Consider the following 22,975-nt stretch of genomic DNA (forward strand, 5'->3'; position numbering starts at 1 on the left):
AACGCCATCTCCAAGGGATTAAGCCAGTAAGCCTGTACCTAGAATAGAATGGCCTTGCTGCCATTCTGTGGGTGAACTGTTTACAGTTACACTGCCTGGAAGCTGAAAATGATGTACCTACGGACAATCTAGCAGGCATGACAAAGTGACACCCACAGGTGGTGGTGGAATTCATATGACTACTGACTGCCTATATCCCTCATTACGCTACCCACAATACAGAGCAGTATTAAGTTTACCAGACACATGGATAGGGAAGGGTAAAAAACTAAAACACATATTCGGAGGAAACAAAGCCTATAATAGCACCTGTACTAGGATAAAGGAGAGCATGAATACAGAGCTGGTCACATTCAGTGTTAAAAGTATCAAGGAAAGGGCTAGACAGGACAAGTATTGGGCTATCATCCAAAATATTTTCTTCACACTCGTACAAGAAACATTAATTCTAGCTCCTGATATACTACTCTACTCTGACCAACACATCAGTCTCATGTCATCTTGACTCAGTAGGGAGCATGAATGCGCTGCTTCACAATTAATTTTTAACTGCGGTGGCCAACCGCTTTCAACTTTTAGTTAACTCTGACAAGACCAAACGTATTCATAGGCAACCAGACACTTTCCCTATTTCAGAATTCCTAACCAGAAACAACACATTTACCCCAACCGTATCAAACAATAGTGCATAAAACATGACAGTTAGCAATGCAATTAACTGCACACACCAACCCACGACTGTCAGTCGGCTCCTCTTCCGTGTCTGCTCCATCTACTCCATTAAAACCCAGTCGCGCCTTGCAGCTCTCCCCAGTGATGAAATCAGCAGCGGGAGTCTGATGTCGCAGGCATCAATCTTGCTATGGAAAAATAACCTCAGACTCCTCCAGTGGATTGTGTGCGATGCCTGAAGGTGTCCTCACATTCTCTCCCTTTGGTTCCTTTGCTCAGGTGGCCAGGGAAGGGCAATTGCACTTGGATCGCGACCCTAGAGGCAGACAAGCGAGAGAGGATCACTTGAGTAGGGGGTCCTTGGGAAGTGGGAGGAGGATGTCTGAGGGTAAGACACAGTATCCCCCCTTCCAAGTTATCCATCACCCTACTCTCCCTCAACCTTCATGGGTGAGATGCCGTGTCCCAAAGGGACGATGGGCAAGGAGGAAGAAGTCCCTGAAGGAGCTGTCAAAACCCATATCTTCATAAAAGAGTACCAGGGTTTAGGAAAACCTAGCGAACAGGGGAATCTTCCCCATTGTATAGGAGATTCCGGTTCCATCACCCTTTGATTGGTCCCCCTTTCCCAATTGTACACCAACCCATTCTCCCTCAGCCTTTATGTGGTATTTCCAGTCTCACCCCATCTCCAATAAATACTGGGACGAAGAAGAGGCAACCAAGAGTAGTAAGAATTACCCATAGGAATAACATTGAGAGGCAGGAAGAGGCCTACATCATTTCACCACTAGGCTGTCCCACTAATTGAGTCAGGCATTTCACCTTAACCATGCACATTTGACTCCACTTGACCCTCATTGTGTAAAAGGTGTGGTTCTGCCAAAGAAGATGAGCAAGCAGGGATTGTTGGTTGGAATGTAAAAACCAGGGAGCAGGAAGCAGAAACAAGAGAAGCCTGGAAGAGCCCGAAGAGAGCGGGATGCCAAGACACTAACCTGGTGTGTCAGAACGATGGCAGCGTGGCGAGGGAGCCGTGTCTCCAGGGAGCCAGATAGAGGCGTACTGCGAACTGCTGGCTGTGTCCAGGCCAGTGCTCATTCCCCTGGGACGTGTGCTGGTACCACGGGCGTCTGAGGGCAGGTGGTAAGACCATGACCTCACCTACAGATCCAGAGGACCCGTTCGCCAGCGCTGCGCTACTCGGTGAGTTTTGCACAAAGAGAGAGAAACTCGGTAGCGTACGGGTGGCTGGAGCAGGAGCAAAAGTGATGAAAAATGGAAAGCAGACAGAAAGTGAGGAAAACCAGAGAAATATCACGCTGGTGACACGAAGAAAGAGAAAGACAGAAAGTGTCAATTTAAAGGGAGCGGAAAGCAAAGAGGGGGGGCGAGGGATCCGAAAGCACGAAGAGGGTGCAAGCAACCCAAAATCAGGGAAGAGGGTGCGAGTGACCCAAAAACAAGAAATAGGATACAAGCAACCCGAAAGTAAGAAAAGGAAGGTGCAAGGGTGCACAGTCAAGTAAGAAGAGTGTGCCAGAGCCATGCCAAAGCAAGAGGAGTGTGCAAGAGGCACAATAAAGAGAAAGGGAGGTGCAACTGTGCACAGCAAAGTGGAAAGAGAGGTGAAAGAGAAACAAGAGCTGAGTGGAAAATGCACCAAAGGAAAAAGGTGCCAGAAGACAAACAAGGTGTAAAGAGAGCGGTCAGATATCATAGTGGTCGCACAGGGGAGGAGCAAATGCCCAGTATTTTCAAAAGTCTCTGGCACTGCCCCATGAAAGGACTATGTGTTGAAAGGTACATCCTAACAAGGTAAACTTTTGTTTGAAACCAGAAGGGACTAAGCTTGGGGAAGGGAACCCTGATAGGCCTACAGAGACATTTTGAACTTTGCAAGATAGGCCTAGAATTGGGGAAGGGAACCCTAAGAGGCCTAAATAGAACCTGTTGGTTTGTTTGAAACTGAAGGATCGAATCTTGGGGAAGGGAACTCCAAGAGACCTAGAAACATTGAGAACTTTATTGACTGGCTGCAAGAGCCCTACGTGGAAGGTCCTGAGGGCAACCCTTTTGAGTAACTATTTTTGTAACTGGAAGAACTATAGCTGATGGAAAGGCTACCTGAAACCAGTCTTGGTTTTTATTTCTTTTTTTTTGAGCCACCATTTTTCCTTTAAGAAGATCCCAGAACACATTTTGTCTAGGACACACATAGGTTGCGACACAGACATGTTTTAGTTGTGGATTTACGGACATAGACAACCCTTAGAAACATCAGTTGAGGGTACACCCCCTTAGAGTTAGGGCCAGTTAGGTATTACACCACACCAACAAAGATTTTGAATAAAGTTTTTCGAACTGTTGCTTTTGATTCTGTGTCTCTCTTGATACCATGCATGCCTCACAATTGGTGAACAACTTTAATAGCAGTCAGCGAATCCAGCAAACACAGGACAAAACAACCACCCAACTACCCACAATTGGTTCTTCCCTGAGCTAACTAAACTTAAGCAAGAGAAAAGGAAGGCGAAACATAACTGGAGTAAAAACAAAACTGATGAAAACACAGTTACCTGGAAAAATATTGAAAAACCTTATAAAACAGGAATCTATGAGGAAATAAAACATTTAAATGGAGAATTTGAAAATTTGGCTAATACAAAAAAAAGTTTTGAGATCCTGAGAAACTTACAAAAGACACATCCAAAATCAGAAACTCTTTCTCCGGCAAGTGAAGATTATATAAGCATACAACAAGCTTTTGCCGACAAAATCTCTGGGGCATATGCTAGGATTGCGGCTGAATATATTCCTGGTTTCCTGCCTGAGATTGGTAAAATGACTGGAGGGAAGAGTCTCTTGTTGTTTAGTCTCGCTTCCATCTCCGTTACAGATATGGAAGAGATATTAAAGAAAATGAGGCCTACTTCGTGTCTTGACGATACCATTGCTGCCTTAATCATCTTGAATAACATTTACACATTTGCACATTTTTGACACGCTTTACCAATGCTACCTTCCTTCATAAATCTGTCCCTGATATTGTTAAGAAGGTTGTGGTTACACCATTGTTGAAAAAAGCAGGACAAGACCCTAAAGATTCTAACCATTTTAGGCCCATTACTAATGTCCCTTTTCTTTTAAAAATTATAGACAGGGTACCCATGATACAGTTCTAAGAACATCTTGATCATACAAATATTTTACACTCCAGACAGTCGGGTTTAGATCTAATTACGGGACTGAAAATGCATTATTGATTTACAAACCCAGATGTTGGAAATTGTAGACCAGAGCAAAACAGGGCTGTTGATGCTGCTCGATTTATCTGCAGCTTTTGACATTCTCAATCATAGAAAGCTCCTGGCCAAATTGTAAACTGCAGGTTACTATTTGGAGGATGCTATTGGGTGGATAGAGTTATTCCTCTCCAGTAGGAAGTCAAGAGTATGTTGGGGTCAGACTACATATACTACTAGAATATCTACTTGCAGAGTCTCTCCAGGTGCATGCCTGTCCCTGGCTCTCTTTAATGTTTACATTCGTCCATAGTGCAAACGTCACTGTGTGCATTATTAAGAATATATCCAAGAGGGACCACATTATTACTGGTGGAAAGGAACTGCACTGGCTACCAGTTGCATCTAGGATCAAGGCCATCAGTGTGACACACAAATGTTTATTTGGATCCACACATTCGTACCTTAACGAAAGCATTGCTTTGCTATTGTATTTGATGGCTACTAGATCTGGGGTGCACAAAATAAGGCCCACGGGCCATATGCAGCCTGCTGCAATGTTGTGCTTTGCAGCCCCCTCTGGGTAGGATGCTCAAAATGAAGTGTAGTCCATATTTGCTCAGCCTGTGTTCTTTCTTCTGGCCTGAAAGGGACACTACAGGAATTAATGGGCCATGAATATCACTTGAGTGGGTCCATCAATGTTAAAAGCAGTATACCTACATGGTAGGGACACTATTGTTTTCCAAATGTGCCGCTTACACCTGTCTAGAAAAAAAACAAGACATTTACAAACTGAAACATGCTTCCTAAACTTGCATTCACTAGTTTTCTTTAAAAATGTGTTTTTGTCAGACTACCACATAAATACCCTGTTATTTTTGTATCCCTTCCTTTGTGTTTCACAGGATATATTTCTAAAGCTGTTATATGCTTGTCAAACTGCTTAATCACAAAAAAAAGTATCTATTACATAGGCAGCAGTTATTAGGAAATTTAACTTGATTAATGGGTGCCAACTTTTGATTTTCAATATGGGAGCAGAAATTCACCCACCCTTGCCCAGAATATAAGCAAGCTACCAGCCCAACCCATCCCTGGCCGAACACATTTTAGAGCACTTGTTTTTTTATAAGCAATTGCAAAAAGTCACAAGGTTTGCATCCAATTTTAAATATATAACATCTGAGCAACAGTCACTAAGCCTGCTGAACTACCCTGGTAGCCTTCTATGGTTGGGCAGGTCTGTGTCCCTTAATGTGTTCAAAATGACTGCATTACCAACAGTGCATCTTATCAAAACTATTCTAGAACTCTGGATTGATGACAACATCATCATTTGTTGACAACTTTCTGCGTGCAACTGAAACATGGTATGGTTATTTACCTAATACAACTTTTCAAATGGCACGTGACAATCACGTAATGATTCAACTTTTATTTTTCTTCAACAATTCAAACCACCTTATTTTCATATGCTTACATTGGATGTTTCCAAATTACCTGATTATCTTTCTAATTTTCTGTTTTGTGTTATTGGATATCGATATATTTAAAGCCTTGACAACGACCCAGGGGGTCGAAACACGTGTCGGCTGATTCTTCTATGAGTACAATAAATTCCAAGACGTATTGCAGATACCAGATCTACTGTGGATTTATATTGGAACAATTTAGTCCTTTCTTAATATTTAAGATTACCTTCTTCCAGTCATATATTACCAACAGTGCAGTTTGTGTACATGACTTCAAAGTCAACAATATTTAATCTACAGCCACACTGACCCTGTGCATACATTCATGGACGGTGTACCAGTGGTGGCTTTTCCATAATGGGCAAGGTTGCGGCGAACCACGGGCACCCTCGCCCATAATGGAGGAGCCAGCACAGTGTAAACACTGCGCACTCAGCAGATTTATGGGGTTGAGGGAGCGCTCCTCGGCTAGCTTGAACTATCAAACGGAAATGTGGTTTCCCTTTGACAGTTCTGATCCTCAGCCTTGCGTATCCAATGAGCCATGTAAAGCTGGCGGCGTTTTGCTTCCCCAACCTTGGATGGCCCATTGGGGATGCTGGCTGAGGAACTGCATTTGTATATGTGCCAGGAGGTGCTCCCGCTCTTGCGCTAATTTGCACGAACCAGGAAGTGCTGTTTGGTTCCTCTTCATGCTTCGTGGGAGTTGGAGTGCTAGGAGGAAACATCAGGACTGGGGCAGAAGTCACGTTAAATTACATATATGTATGTTTGTGTGTATGCTTGTGTTTTAAAAATGCGCTCTATTAGCACATGTATGCTCTACATGGCGGATGTCTACTGATTCATGTAGTGCATGTGCACAGCCAATAGAGGACCAGCAATGTGAAAACCACTGCTGGGATTGGGTAAATGGGCTCTTTGTTACTTACTGTTGATGGAACGGAATACCCTCACAAGTCTCGCCATGCCCCATGACCTGCCTTGACCCCTGCCCTGCTTTCGGCATCTGCCCCCAGTGCCCATCACCATGACAGGCCTCGACTGCCCCCACCTGCCCATTGTCACCAGCCTTCAGCTCCCAAGGTAATCTTGTGGCTGGAACTGGAGGGTTGGGGGTGGGGAGAGAAGTTCAGGCTGAGCTGCACAGTGCTGCCATGCTCACTTCTATTTGACCATCACGGAAGGTGGTAGGGAGGCAGTTGGTTGCAAATTAGTATAGCTCTCTACTGAGTGCCACTGTGTAAGGCCAAGTCAAAGTGTCGGATAATACTTTTACTAATCAATTTTTATAGAATTCTTAACAAATGGATTCATTTTTAAAATGTAATAGTATTTGCTGAAACTGTACCAAAGATCTGCATAGATCTCATAGATCTGCATATTCTTGTGAGATTTAAGTTAACTCTAGTGGAACATTTTATACATTTGCAAATCCTAAATAGTGATCTTCATCATTGGCCGCGAGCACAGAAACTAGGGGTGGGAAAGTTGTTTTGCACACAATCCCAAAAGAACCAATCTCCAACTATACTCATGTTTCACCCCAAAGAGCTGAAAGCAGAGTAAAAGTAGTTTGTGATTATGGGATACTTGTGATTATTGGATACTTCTGTAGTGTAGAGTTCTGTCTTTGGACAGCAAATGCACGTTTAAAGTCACATTCATTTGTTTATGAACACTGAAACCTCTTTAAAGAGTATGTGCATACCACCAGCCCCACCTTAGGACTTTAATCTGTAGCAAAAATCTGATCTAGATAAAGCTATGGAGAGAGGTGGTTAATAGCTGCAGAGTTTCACCAAACCGTTTCGTTCTCCCCTGCACGACAAAGCAAAGAAAAGCAGCCAGTGGTCAGAAACTAAATGTATTTGGCCAAGTCATAGAGCGCCCCCAATTTGTGGGCTCCAGGTTAATTGCAAGAGTTGGAAGGCCCAAATACAGAGCATTATCATTACCCCTTCCCTCTAAGGCTTGCGATCTACAAAACTACTTTTCACATGTGGCACAACTGGCTTGCTGTGTCATGTGCTTGCTGTTGAAGTGCCACAGAGTGTCTGTGCACACACTATGGATGAAATATTCAAGCTCAATACAACTCCGTTTTTCTTCTGGGTTTAGTACAGAATTTGTCAAACACCAATGCTGTAAAGCATGGTAATAAGCAGTATATTGGTTATATTTTGTATCCATGGTCTGTGCATACCATCTTTGTATGCTGCTTCAGAGCAAAGTATTAAAAGAACATTATTTCTTTGCCTGATGACAAAGCAATTTTGGCAGTGGGTATTGAAGTCTTTTGTGGGAATACTTCTGAAAGCATAGGTGTTGCGATTGGAGGATGCAAAGGCTTTTCTTTTAGGTTTGTTTTAAAAATGTGATGGTGTCCTATGCTGCCGGTGGTCTCCCAGTCTGTCCATATTGTAATTTTGTAAAGTGCAAAGGGTTGGAGGTTACATTCTTTTCTAAGATACAGAGGCAAAGCTTCCTCATGTAATCATTATTCGTCAGCCATATCTACACAGCTTTTTCACCTGCAGGACAGCTAGCTCTCTGTTAGGTTGCTGCTGCTGCTGGGGGGAATGGGGATGATTTTGTTCTTATACTATGGATAACATGTTCAAGCCCAGGGCCAAATCAGTTTTTCTTCTGGCTTTGTAATAATGTGTACTAACACGACGGCTGTAAATTATGTTAATAAGAACTAGAAAAATTATTTTGGTTAATGTTCTACAGAATTGAAAGGAAACCTGTCTGTTCCCCCACATGCTTACTAAAAATATATGGGGGATTATAAATTAATCGCATGCCCCTCCCGGCTACAACAAATGAACAATCCGGCACTCTGTAGACAGCTTGTAAGGTACATTTGGATCGCCGGCAAAATTAGTTGGGCACCCAACTCGACCAAGCAACACTTTTCAGCTTAAATGCCCAAATATCTAGAGAACAAGAGGGAATGGACATTCCTTTCCCGTCCAGGCTGCAATTGCCTGGAATACACTGCCTGTGGATATGAATAGAGAGAAATCTCTCTACCGTTCGTAAACGACTAAAGACACTAGTATTGGATTGAGATGGTTCCACCTATGATTAGACCCCTTAGCCTAAATAGGTCTGTCTTTTTGTTTTGTGTCTTCAATGTGTGCCTGATGCCTGCGGCGTGTAATGTGAAAACAAAAAGAAGATATCGAGGCTGAGTACCCCAAAAGGAAATGCACCAAATGCGGGTTACAAAGGAACATACAAAGATCTTTATTTTATACCAAACAGTTTCAAAGGACAAAGGAACAGATAGCTATCGCCCTCGGTACAGCACAGCGAACTCCAGCTTGGTTCGGTGTGCTCAGTGAGTGGGACTGTACATTAGAATAGTCACACCTTTTATACTATCAAAAACATGATGTTCAACCCACCTTCAGGTTAATACAAGTTAATACATCACAGATCTAGGGTTCGCGCTGAGTTCATACATCTATACATTTAGGGTTTACCTTCAATACATTCACTAACAAATCATAATGGTGACAGTATGTCTTAGGATTTCTCGTTAAGCCTTCTCAAACAGTCTTGTACAATGCAGTCAAACAAGTGTTCATATTCCGGTATTTGAATACTTTGTGTTTAACATATGCTCGTGGATTAGCTTTGTTGGCGTAGGTAATCCTCTATACACAGGTCAACGAAGGACAAGGTCTCAGTTCATGACCCTAACATGTTGCCTGCAGGCAAGTTACACATTCATTTGTACACAGAGGTCAAGATGGCCATGTTACATTCGGAATGACACCGTCCACCCTCTTAGAACACAGGGTGACTTTAGAAGGAGAACCTAAAATGGCGGATTGGCCTAAACTGGCGGTTTACACTGATCTAAGGTCAAGACCTTGCAATGCAGATTTCCTCGCAAGTGGCTTATGAGCAGCTTGGCGTAGGCCAATATACATATATTCATACAGTATAGGAGGCACGATATGATTTTCCGTTCGACAAACCCTCCGTTTGTCCTATGCCAACCTCTAAACTACTTCTGGTCACTTTTACGAACAACTCCACATCTCAACGTCCATACACCCTGAATCACTATCGGAAATATCTATTGCCATTAGATTGGTTATCAGAATTTCCTACAGAACATATTCATTGGAGCTCTTGTCTGTGGCGTATACCCTGTGCCCTATTGTACTTATCGCCTGTGAGCGACATCCCCCTAACATCGAACATATACTAGGTAAACACTGTGTACAGCAACAAAGGAACAACAGAATTCTCAAAATTATCAGTAAGACCGAAAGCACCTTCCAACCCCAAGATCGCAAGTCCCAAAACGAAGTGCTAAAATCCCAGTTTCCCTCGGGAACATGCACTTCTGAACTAAGTCGGTGCAGATTCTGTATTGCCTGGAAGATAGTTGGGGAGGAATCTGGCACGAAAACACAGCAAGCGGACCCCACTAATTTACACACTCCACCACGTTCAGCCACAATTTCATCTAATGTCACCCGGTTCTGAAGTGCTACTAATCTTATTGCTTTCTGTTCTAATTATATTATAGTGTATGTTTGTGGTCCGGTTGATGGTTCTCTGAAGTACTCTTGCTAGTCCCCTGATATCTTCAGAATTTGCTATTTGTCCCCAAAATGGCACAAAGGATTTCGCTACATCACCCAGAACCTGTGCAGGAGTGTCACCATTCTTGTCCCGCCGTGGACGAGTCTTTGAAACTTCTACAGTACTAGCAATGAATACCCCGGTTAACAGGATCTCTAAATAACAAGTTCCCTGCCAATCCCTGGGTAACCATGGAAATGCTACATTACCGCAAACAAAGTAGACAGGTTTGCCTACACACACAGGTCTGTCTTCCACAGTCAAATTTGCAACGTTGGCACAACCTCTAAAATTTCCCATTGACTGAGTACCATTCCTCTGTATGCAGAAAGAAACTGAATTGGGGCTATGGTTAACAGTGTAAGAAGGAGGCATGGCGTCCTTATTGCATATCAATGCCATTTTAAAGGAAATCAAAGATTGGAAAGGACGAGACAATCTGTCGGAAGGCCTAATAGAAGCAACATTGAGCTTGCTCCTATTCGCAAAGAGTGTGCATCCCAGGGGCGTAAGAACATGTTCAAATTAGTACCATCAAAGTTCCCCGAGATGCTATCGTTCCATCGGCCAAAGAACACTGCTCTAAGAGAAGCATAACAAGCAGTTGTCAAAGGAAAAGGATGAATATACCAACCTAGCCCCTTATCCCCGTGTTGCAGTAAATGCGAACAGACCCAACAGTTGGACTTATTAAAAATGGCATGTGTAGCATTCATGATAAGTAACAATGTATTATTGTAGGCACTCTGTCTATGCTGAGAGTCTCTAGGAGATAAAGTGTGCAGATGCACAAAAGGAGTAGAAACAGTGGGTACATTTTCAGTCGGTAACAAGGTTTCGAATGGATGCACTTCTTCCAGGTACCAAAAGCCTAAAACAATTACAATATGTTTTCGGGGTCCAAACAGTTTGTCCATTCTCATAGCTGGTCACACGATCATTTATCAGTCCTGTACTAGCGGTTGCAGGCATTGCAGTCCTCAAACAAAAAAAAACAGTGTTATTTGCTGGCGACGTCCTGACCGAGCGACTTCTTAGTCCTACCACAACCCTACCCAACAGAATCCCCTTTTTCAAACAATTACTTGGGGCAAAAGCAAGCCCTCAATGATTTTCCTTCCTTCTTCGAACGCACAGCCGAACCGTGCCGTAAGTCTATTTCCTTGGACGCAAATTGTACCTCGTTGTCCCTGGTACTGATTGATCCAAGAACAACGTGTCGTCACTTCCCGTTGGAAGCGACATATCAAGAGCAAGTGAAGATGGAAGATCTGGAACAACAGTTTCCGGAAGCAAAACATTTGGAGAGTGTGGGGACAAAATGGCTGTTTCCCCAGGCCGTACGGGCTCAGAGAGAATCTCTGATGCACTCTCAATCGTGTTTACTGCTTCGGGATCATTGGTTGCAGTAACGGTGATGGGTTCTGTTTCTTCTGTATTGTATGGCACCGGGTGTGGAATCCTCTTGACATGCGTCGCGTGGATCCAGTTTTTTCTGCCTGCGACACGCACCGCCATCTGTGTGACCAGCAGGACCTGGAATGGGCCCCACCACCGAGGTGCAAGGCAAAAGGATCGCTCAAATGCCTTCGTCAACACCCAGTCACCGGGCCAAATGCTATGACCTGGGCCGTCGTATCGTACAGGTAAAGCCTCTCGCACCTGGTGATAAATCAAATACAGGTTTTTAGTCAACTGGCTAAAGTAATCTGAAAGAAGTACATTTTCGACATTTTTCAAAGCCCGACATTTCGGAAGGTTCCAGATGTTAGCAGGTCTCCCCATTACCACCTCAAATGGAGAGAGCCCAGTCTTAGTTTGAGGGTTTGTATTCATGGCTAGCAACATGATCAGTAAGGCGTCCGGCTATTTTAGTTTCGTGCCGGCACACGTCTTAGCGAGCTTGTTCTTGATGATGCCGTTGTGTCTTTCTACTAGTCCATCACTCTGAGCGTGCCTGGTCGAATGGAACCGTTTGTCGATTTTTAATGCCGCACATATCTGCAGAATTACAGCAGCGACAAAATGTGGACCATTGTCCGACCAGATGACTCTTGGTAGCCCAAACCTAGGGAAGTACTCCTTTAACATAGTTTTTGCAGTAGTCATGGCTGTAGCGTCTTTAACAGGAAAAGCCTCAACCCATTTGCTGGAAGCACAAATGACAACTAACACATATTACAAATTAAAATCAAAGTGTATAACTTCAAAGGGGAAAGAAGGTATACTGAAACTTCCCCTAGGAGTTGATGTGCCCTTTCCCACATTGTGCTGTAAACAGATCATGCAATCCTGATCATATTGCTCAGCTATTTTTGAGATTTTGTCATTCGACCAACCTTTCTCCAACATTTTTGTAAGCTTCCAGGCACATATGTGGGTAGGGCCATGAGCCATAACGACCATCATCATTACATATGCATCAGGAAGTAGACATTTCCTTTCAACTATGTCCACCCAACACCCATCATCATCGAGTTTTCCCAAGCCTTCAGCCCATCTCTTGGATTCTTCTAGTGTGGCATCAGCTTGGATGTCCCTTACAGACTCAACACCCTCATCCATTGCATAGGCATTCACAGTCTCCCTTGAATTGTACACGTTTGTAGAGAAATCGGTGGCAGACGGTTTAGCTTTCTGATCAGCGAAAGCGTTCCCTTTTCCTATATCATCTATAATCTTTTGATGTGCTGCGCATTTTACGACAGCTAACTGAGTGGGAAGTGCAAGCGCTGAGAGCAGTTGTACTATTAGGGAGCCATGCTGGATCTTTGTACCGTGTGAAGTTAAGAACCCTCTTTCTGACCAAAGACTACCAAAGTTGTGAACCACCCCAAAGGTATACTGACTGTCAGGGTATATATTCAAAGGAAGCCCTTCGCAAAATTCACAAGCTCGGGTCAATGCTATAATCTCTGCGGCCTGCACAGAGTTATGCGTGATTCTCTTGATTTCCACGACCGTGCTTAATGTGGTGATTGCATAAGCAGCTGTGGATGTACCATCCGGAAGTCTGAAGCAGGAGCCATTGCAAAACAGCTCCCCTTGTGGATTATTCAAAGGAGTGTCTTTTAGATAAATTCTACCCTTTGTCTCTTGTTCGGTAGTGTACAGACAGTCATGTGACTCTTTGTCACTGCAAGCAGTGCCTTGCGGGAAAGGTAAGAGTTCAGCCGGATTAAGAACACAACACCTCTTAATTTGTATGTTAGGAGCAAACAAGATCAATTCATATCTCGTCAACCGTGCGGAAGTGAGGTGTTGCGTCGAACATCTACAGAGTGAGGCACCATCAGGGTTAGAGGATGGCCTAGGACTATTCCCTCACTCTGTTTTACAGATGCAGCAGAAGCAGCGAATGCTCGCCAACATCTTGGCAAAGCGCATGCTACAGGATCAAGGGCGTAAGAAAAGTAACCGCATGGCCTATTCTTCCCTCCATGTTCCTGCGTTAATACAGCCAAAGCACATCCATAACATTCATGCACAAACAAAACAAAGGCTCTTTCATAGTTTGGTGAGCCCAAAACCGGTGCTGAGCACAATTAAGTCTTGAGCAGATCAAATGCTTGCTGGTGCTCCATGTTCCACAGCAATGGCGAAGAAATGCCCTTCTTCGTCAAGGCCAACATCGGCTTAATCACTAGTGAGAACCCAGGAATCCACTGCCTACAGTAAGAAGCCATACCTATCAAGGATCTAACTTCCCTCTGTGTATTTAGGGCAGACATGCCAGAAATTAGTTTTATCCGTTCAGGTGTCAATCTTCGTCCCTCCTTTGACAGGAGATAGCCTAGATAGGCGACCTCCTGACAACAATATTGAAATGTTTTAAGCGAAGCTTTGTGTCCATGTTTAGCCAGATGTATAAGTAATAACACAGTGCCCTCCTTACAAGCACTCTCAGAGTCGGCAGCCAAAAGTAAGTCATCAACATACTGAAGTAGTGTTCAAGTAGAGGGCAATTCAAGGGTATGAAGCTGTTCTTTCAAAGCCCTACTATAGATGCTAGGACTTTCCGTGTAACCTTGCGGTGCACGGGTAAAGGTGAACGAGTTTCCCCCTAAGGTGAACGCGAACAAGTATTTACTGTCCTTATGTATAGGGATACTAAAGAAAGCATTCTTCAGATCCACAACACTAAAGTGAGTAGCTGAAGCCGGGATCATAGTTAATATTGTCGTCACATCAGGCACAATTGGAAATTGCGGAGCAACAACCTTATTGATGGCACGTAGATGAATTATGAAATGAAATGGAATTGCATTATCGCCTTTTTTGCACACGGGCAAAATTGGACTATTGCATAAACTTCCTGCAATTTCCTCAATCACCCCTCGATGCACAAAATCGGAAATGATGCATTTCAAAGCTTGCTCCACTCCACTGAAATCTTATATTTTGGAATACGTGGCAGCTTTACTCCATGCTTCAAGACAATTTTAACAGGCTCGATCTGCAAAACACTGACATCATTGTCGTCAATTGCCCATAAACTCTCTGGTACATCACTGAATTCTGGCGGCAAAGGTCTAGTCAAGAATTGAGAGACAGAAAGTTGTTCTGGTGAAATCGTCAAACGCACTCCATCAGAAGAACAAACAATTACCGCATTTAATTCCTTCAACAGATTCAACCCCAGCAAATTCTCTCCACAATTCGAAGTCAAAAGAAATGGACAGTTGTCCAAAAAGGGACCCAGAGGAATAGGTACCAGCGAAGAAACTGAACAAACAACTGGTGGGCCAGAAAACCATACAGAAAAATTGGTTTGCCCTGACAGTGGAATGTTTGAAACCCCGAGAATGATCAATGGAACACTTCTGTGCCCCTGTATCTATCAAGAATAGATGTTTCCTAATTCCCACTATCATTTCAACGTAGGGACCTTTCTGATTAATGGGAATAGGCGTTGGTTCCAAACCCTGCTTCGGGCAATCCTAGCGAAACAGATTATCATCAAAAGGAAGTTCTTCAGAGAGGTAAGCGGCAGAAGGATGATCAAATATGTTTCACATATCCATACTTGGTACCTGATTATCCTGTGAAAAAGGTTGCTGTGGATCCTGTGCAAACTGACCTCTACCAGGGCCCCCCAACACCCAGGTGACCTCTGGATCATTCCCATATTTCCAAATGCATTATTTGACCTTTGTAGAAGGACCGGACATTGTGCACGCCAATGACCCTCTTGCCTACAATAGGCACACTGGTTAATGTTTACAGGACCCAAGGGCACATTTCCTTGAGGAACATACTGACCTCTAATCTGCGAACTACTCCCTCTAGGGCCTCTAACAATTTGCTGCAATAATACTCTTGTCTTCAAATCACCTTTTCTCTTTTTGACTCTTACCTTTTCATTATTGACACGATTCTCATAGTACTGAGCCATGTGCAGTACTTCTGATTGAGACTTTGCTTGGCAAGCACTCTCAGAAGACGTCAGACATCAATCCACGCACAAATTTGTCTACGAGTAATCTTTTCCCAGACTCTGTGCCTAAGTCTTGTCCACTGAAATCCGAGAATACCTGTTCGAACCGATTAAAGAACTCGGTAGCACCCTCAGACTTCCCTTGGACACAGGCCGTAAGCTTGTCCCAAATAATTTTCTTTTCGGGAATTATGGTTTTCAATTTCGCAATGATTCTATCAGGTAAAGTTAGTATCACCTGAGGCGGTCTCTCGCCAGCTGGCCTTTCTCCATCGAGTCTGATTATGTTATAGCCCATGTATCTCCTAACCCTGCTACATCATCTATAGTCCTAACCTTTTTCCACAAGTCTACGGGCAGGAGTATATGAAACAACAGATTAATATCACCTAAGGTGAATACTGAGGATTGCAAGACAGACTCTATTTCTTTATAGAATCCTGTCGGATTTTTCCTAATGTCGGGAATAGATTGTCTAATGGTGTTCACTTCCTGTCTTGAGAACGGGACGTGAACGAACTGCGACACATAATGTGCAGGAATATCCACAGCAGCTGCACCCGTTACAGCATTAGCCGCAATCTCAACTTTCGGGAAAAATTTCAGAGGAACCTCTCTCATAGGCAACTGAGCAGTAGGCAACTCCGAACGCTTACTAAGCAATAGAGCCAAATCAAGCGCTAAAGCAGTCGAAGAAGTGTCAAGTTAAAAAGCTCTCTTATAAATACTCAATAACTCCGTGGGACAACAAATCTTCCTTTTTACACATTCATCCTGCAGGTACTCTACCATTACCTGTATCACTTTCCTCTGCATCTCTGACGTATATTGTCTATAAGTATCATATACTTCAACTGGAGTTATTGTTTAAGCGACTTCAATTCAACACTACAGCTAAATCAATGCCTATTCTGGGATGCTGATGGAAGCCCTTATTGATGTATTTTTATGTCCAGTTCATTTACTCTGGATGACAACCCTTATATAACACCCCTCTCTCAGAATCCCCCCGACCCCACTGAGCCAAGAAGTAGGTTTGTTTTGCAAATTTAAAAAGGTTTATTTGAAATGTAAACAATATATATCTATCACACTTTTATAGTAAATTTATATTTGATAGCACACTTGTGAGGATGATAGTGATCAACAATGGATAATGTTACAGTGGTACACTCTTTTTGATGGCTTAGAAGTGATATAGAGAGGATGAAGTAGCTGAGAATGCTTTTATGGCTTCAAGGACAATGCAATGATGAATGAAAATTCAGTACAGAAAATAAACTTGCTATGACTTCAACAAAAGACAATCAATCACTTTTCCTTGACAATTCGCCCCCCACCCCCTTTATGCAAGGTAAAGAGATGGAAGGAAAGCACAAAGTTCTCAGGAATGCAATCAAATATAATTCAGTTCACCCCTAGCAAGCTTAGAGGAAAAGGGATGATTTTAACACAGGCAAAGTACTTTAAAGGTGGTATGCAAAGAAGTGAAAAATATGCTAAAATGATTTTAATTCCCTCTAGAGGTTCAGGGTGGGTGACAGCTACTTTGTATTAGTTCAGGATCACTTTAGCAATGCTCTATGAATGATTGTCAGGTTGCAAACGAATTTTAGCAAAGGAAAGCAAGGACAAATATTTGTACACGTGGCTGAAATTAAGCAAAATGTCAAATCGCGGCAAATTTAGCCATGTGCGTTGAGCGCAATTACGGAGGCACTATAAGGGGTTTGTTGGAAAGCTTAGAATCTTAGCTTTAAGATGACAGTTAAAACTCGCTCCTAGCACAAACGGTTCTGGAGATACGGCCGATTTAGTAAAGGTAGTTTTTCGGATTTTAAATTTTAAAGCTCAGAATGACAGATGACAGTTTTCAGTTTTAAAGATGACAGAATGACACGATTCTAGGAGGCAGTTCAAATAGGCTAAAATAGTTTGGATTAGATTATTTTAAACTAAGAGATTGGTTTTGGCACAGTGCTACCTGGGTACTCACACTAGATTTTGGACAGGAATGCGACTTCGTCACCGATCAGGTCAGGATTGGCTGGACTTCTTCACAGTGATCTCGTCTCTGGGTCTCTGGTTCTGTTATCGGTTCTGCTAGCGGTTCTGGATACAGCAATGCTTTCTGGATACTGCTAAAGGTTCTTGCAAACGTTCTTGGCAAAGAATTCAAACAGCTCGCCCAGCTGTTGAATAGTTTGGTTGGTTTTGAGGCCTGCTAAAGAGGATTCAGCTTGTGGATTCAGGCCTCTCTGCTACAAATTCTGGAGTTAATATCTGGTCTCTGGAGATTGATGGATTTGAAATCTGGATCTCTGTATATGAAGTCTGAAATCTCCCGGCAAAGCGTCCCGCAAGAAAGTGGAAAGTGAATGTCTCTACCTGGGTTTCAATGTTCCTTTTTATGTGTTTTGAAAATGGGTGTGTGCCTGGGCCTAGCTAAGCCTGCCCCTCTGACTTATCATTGGCCAAGCTTTCCTCTCTCCCTTGATTGGGGGAAAGAAATGGAGTGTCCGAGTGATGCTGTGTGTTTTATGGTCAGAGGAACCTCCCCTTGTGAAATTGCACACAAATCTATTTCTGACCCAAATACATATTTATCTATGTACCATTTTTCTAATATTATAGGTCCAGTTAACATATTTTCTGTAGCACCAAACCATCCGATCCCTGTCTTTGTACGATGTTGTGTCCACTTATGACAGAATTCTCCCCTTTTCATCCAGATAACGACCTCTAAACCTTTCCAGATTTTAGACAAATGTGCACCAGGTATATGGGTTTCAGATGATAAAGTGTCAGATTTTTAACATGCATACATTTGGAGTAACAACCTTTTTTTCCGCTACTATCCCCAAGAACATACCACAGGGTCCTAACACCTCATAAAAATGTGCACAGAAAAATCACAAGAATGATAATGTTATTTATATAATTTTGACAAGTCCGCACTATGAATTATCCATCTTTTTAAAATCATGCTCTGGCCCCAAAGGGCCATGGTGGAATTTCTGGTTTATCCACTTCCCCCAAGCTCAGCTTGCCCTCACAGGCACTGCCCCTCCCAGTTTCTCCCAAGAGGAAGCCATTTTACAACCCCCCCCCCAATATAACATTTGCCTGAGTCCAGGACAGGACTTTGTTCAACTTCCTGCAGTCTGCAGGTACCACTCCCCTACTTCAATCAGAGAGGTGTCACCTCCTTTTGGTGGGGGCAGCAGGCTGCAGCCAGGCCTGGGAAGAGTTGTTGAGCCAGTTCAACTCCTGTCGGGGGTAGTTGTCAGGCAGAATTCAGCTAAATGTCACTTTAGTTCCCAGTTTTCTACATTCAAATCACACTGACAATTTTTACACATGCAGCTAGAACACTGCTTCTAAGTTCAAAACTATGACATTTAAACAATTGCAACCTATGTGACACTCACAAGTAGGTCACTCATTTATTCTAAACATTTCGATATTAGTGGCTTTAATCCCAAATTCACTTTAGCTGCTGACATCCCCAGCTATTTTTTTAGATATACATTAAATAATTACTTCCTTCAAGTCATTTCAGAATATAGTTTTACATTGTATCCACCTCTTAGCAAGTCTTTCCTTGGCCTGGTTTGGGTTAATTTGTTCAGTTTTACACAAATGTCTGGTGGTTTTAAAACGCCGGCTTTCTGATAGTGGTGAGCACCAGTATTGCATCAATTTTTGACATTAAGAAAATGAATTCCCCACAGTTCTGGGTTGCTTTTGGCAATCAGCATTGCCATTCCCAATGGTTTCAGGCTACTGTGTGTGTAGCCCAATGGTGGTTTTAGGCAGTGCCCTCCTGTGCTCACAACATAGGCAAAAATGGGTGGCAGTCTATTCTTCATGTTTTCCCTGTGCACTCTCTGGCCATCATGATGTTTTCAATGCCAGTAATGCACAGTTTTATGGTAGGGCTTGGATGCATGGGTAAAAACATCCCACAATCGACATATCTGTGATTCATCTAATTGCGTCCTTTGTACAAATTCGTGTTTCCTCGGATATCGATTCACGCCAAGGAAGGAACTGTTCCTGTACATAAATACTATCCTCATCATCATCCTCATTCTGTAACCTTTCCAACTCCTTTCTATACTCAAATATCCTCCCAACATGCTCTTGTACTTTCTCCACAGTGTCTCTAGAAGGCGCCAAGGTGTTCAGATCCCTCAACCCTTGTGGGATATCTGTATTGTTCAGTGTGTCCCACATTACACATAAGTGAATTCCTAATCCTTCAATAAAAACATAATTGGCAGGAAAATTGTCCATATTAGAAAGTGTGGCGAAAACATTAGCTCGATCATCTCTCTCCATACAATGTTTAGCCCACGAGATCAAGTTTTGTTTCATCTCTGGAGGTACAGTATTGCGAGTGATTACCCTTGATCCCGCTCCCTGATCGAATACAAACGGTGCAGGACCACTTGGAAGAGGGAGAGCAGGTAAGTTCATTGGAGGTACTGTTACTGGTGCAATAGGAAGAGGCGGAGGAGCAGGTGGTGGAGCAGCAATAAAAGGAGGAACAACGACTGGAGGAAGAGGAACAACAGGGGGAGCAGGAACAACAGGCGGAGCAGGAAGAGCAGGAATAACAGCAGGAGGAGGCAAAGCAGCAGGAAGAGGAACATACGGAGGTGGCGGAGTGGCACCAGGCCTTCGTTCATTTAACAATTTATCAATAAATTTGTCGGAAACATGAAAGTCTTTAGAAGGATACATTTTCTGAATGCCAAGTGAGAAAGCCCTATCCATATTCCAAGCAGACTCAGACTGTTTATCCTGGTCATATAACAACGCTTTTTCGGTGTTCGTCTTATGACGGCGCGCATGTTTTTCTCTACTCTTAAGTTGTGACAAAGCTTCTTTCTTTCAATTCTGTAAGACATCGAATGCTGCAGGTCTAGCCTTTTTCTTTAATAGAATGGATTCTAAATATTCAATAAGAGGGATTTCAAAATTACCATTGATTGGCCACTGAAGTTCGGAAGCATGTCTGGTTTGTCTGTGCCAAATATCATTAAACAGTATACTACCAATGCCATGCTTACAGTACATAGTACAAGCCGGCGACCCTTCCTGTGGTGCCGGACAGCTAAATTCCAAAGATTGCCTATCGTTGCGGAATTACGCCCTGAAGCAGGTAGACAATTTTCCAGGCATATCAAAATATTGGTGTTACCTGGTCAATTATTGTATTTGCAGATACAATGCGCCAAAACAAATTATCAGGATACTTAAGAGTCGGGTCACGACTCACCTGATCAATCCTAAGGAGGTCCGATCGGATTTCAAAGATTCTTTTCTAACTAATCTTACCTCGTGTTTGGTGATTTTGGCAAATCTGCCCGCCTCGATAAGTGGACCCTCGTCAAGATGCTGCTCGGATCACAAGCTCACCGTCCAGGGATCGGGTTGTGCAGCGCTGCTGAGGTGTCACGTCTCTTTCGAAAAGGGGCCCCTTTTTTGTTACACCATCCGATCCCGGTCTGATAGCTTGAGTCAACCTTCAACGAGCTGGCATCAATCTTGAGGGTCCCTATTCGGGTGCCATCTGTGAAAACAAAAAGAAGATATCAAGGCTGAGTACCCCAAAAGGAAATACACCAAACGCGGGTTACAAAGGAACATACAAAGATCTTTATTTTATACTGAACAGTTTCAATGGACAAAGCAACAGATAGCTATCGGCCCTCAGTACAACGCAACGACCTCCAGCTAGGTTCGGTGTGCTCAGTGAGTGGGACTGTACATTAGAATAGTCGCACCTTTTATACTATCGAAAACATGATGTTCAACCCACCTTCAGGTTAATACAAGTTAATACATCACAGATCTAGGGTTCGTGCTGAGTTCATACATCTATACATTTAGGGTTTCCCTTTAATACATTCACTAACAAATCATAATGGCGACAGTATGTCTTAGGATTTCTCGTTAAGCCTTCTCAAACAGTCTTGTACAATGCAGTCAAGCAAGTGTTCACATTCCGGTATTTGAATACTTTGTGTTTAACATATGCTCACGGATTAGCTTTGTTGGCGCAGGTAATCCTTTATACACAGGTCAACGAAGGACAAGGTCTCAGTTCCTGACCCTAACATGTGGCCTGCAGGCAAGTTACACATTAGTTTGTACACAGAGGTCAAGACGGCCATGTTACATTCGGAATGACACTGTCCACCATCTTAGAACACAGGGTGACTTTAGAAGGAGAACCTAAAATGGTGGATAGACCTAGAATGGCAGTTTACACTGATCTAAGGTCAAGACTTTGCAACGTGGATTCCCTCGCAAGTGGCTTATAAACAGCTTGGCGCAGGCCAATATACATATATTCATACAGTATAGGAGGCACAATATGATTTTCTGTTCGACAGTAATAAAAATATACAAATAACAACAATAAACTAGACTCGATGCTGCAATCCCCTTCTCCACACAGCAGGATTTATATGAGAGAGCACACATGCATTTCAAAGGAGAGGTAGGTCTCAGACATGGCTGGATATCAGAGGCTGCATTATCACGCTCAGGAAAACAATCAGGTTGGAAGGCAAACAGTGGTACATTCGGGTTGTGCTGTGCAAGCTACTCCTTCAATTCACTCATGATTCTGGGCATGCAGGACAGCTACTATATAACTTCTGTCTGCTAAAGTCGCCTTGCGTAGGAGAGATGCCCTCCAAAACATGCTTCTATATGTCAAAAGGGAAACCACGTCAGAGGGAAGAACTATGGAAGCGAGCATCTGTAGGTATTTAGGCATTAAAGCCTTCGGAGTTAGGATATGGTCATTAGAACTTAGGACTCACACTGCAATGGCGATAAGGCACTTGTTAAACTTGGCAGGTAGCATTGGCTGTGTACCATAAGGCAGTAAAGTAATCAAAGAGTTAATGAAAATGTTTATAGCTCAGTTTCCCCCCATGCAGCAACCCTAAAAAATGATGTAGTCACTGGTCTCAATTTCCTACCAAGCAAAATCTTCAAATCCAACATCAGTTGATGGGTTCCAAGCTTTCAACACCTGTTTATTTACCATACAAAATTATTCATCTTTACCAGATACTGGCACAACAGCGTAATTGTTCCAGTTTACAGAAAAATACAATGGGCACTGTGATCAATCTGATGAGGTCATCAGTCCTATCCCAGAGGGAGCATCTCCTCATGTGGCCAGTGGACACAAGGCACTATCTGATCCTGACCCTGGGGGTGGCTATGCGAGGGAGGATCACATGAGGGGAGGAAACCCTCAGAGGGATGGACAGACGTCATCAGATGAGACATGGTATCCCGGTTTCCTTTTTGGAATACCCCAACTCCCCGATTCCCCATACCTTTATGGCATATTGTGATAGTTCTCTACAATATCCTGCAAAAGGTTCTGACAGAACTTGTGAACATTTTACATTTAGTAAAATAGCATATACTGAGACGAAGAAGAGGGCTTCCATGAGAGAGAGAGTGAACCATAATGCCTAGTCTAGTGTTGTGAAGAATAT

Source organism: Ambystoma mexicanum, chromosome 8 (genome assembly GCF_040938575.1).
Source record: "Ambystoma mexicanum isolate Mex_15411 chromosome 8, UKY_AmexF1_1, whole genome shotgun sequence".
In the NCBI taxonomy this organism is placed as follows: domain Eukaryota; kingdom Metazoa; phylum Chordata; class Amphibia; order Caudata; family Ambystomatidae; genus Ambystoma; species Ambystoma mexicanum.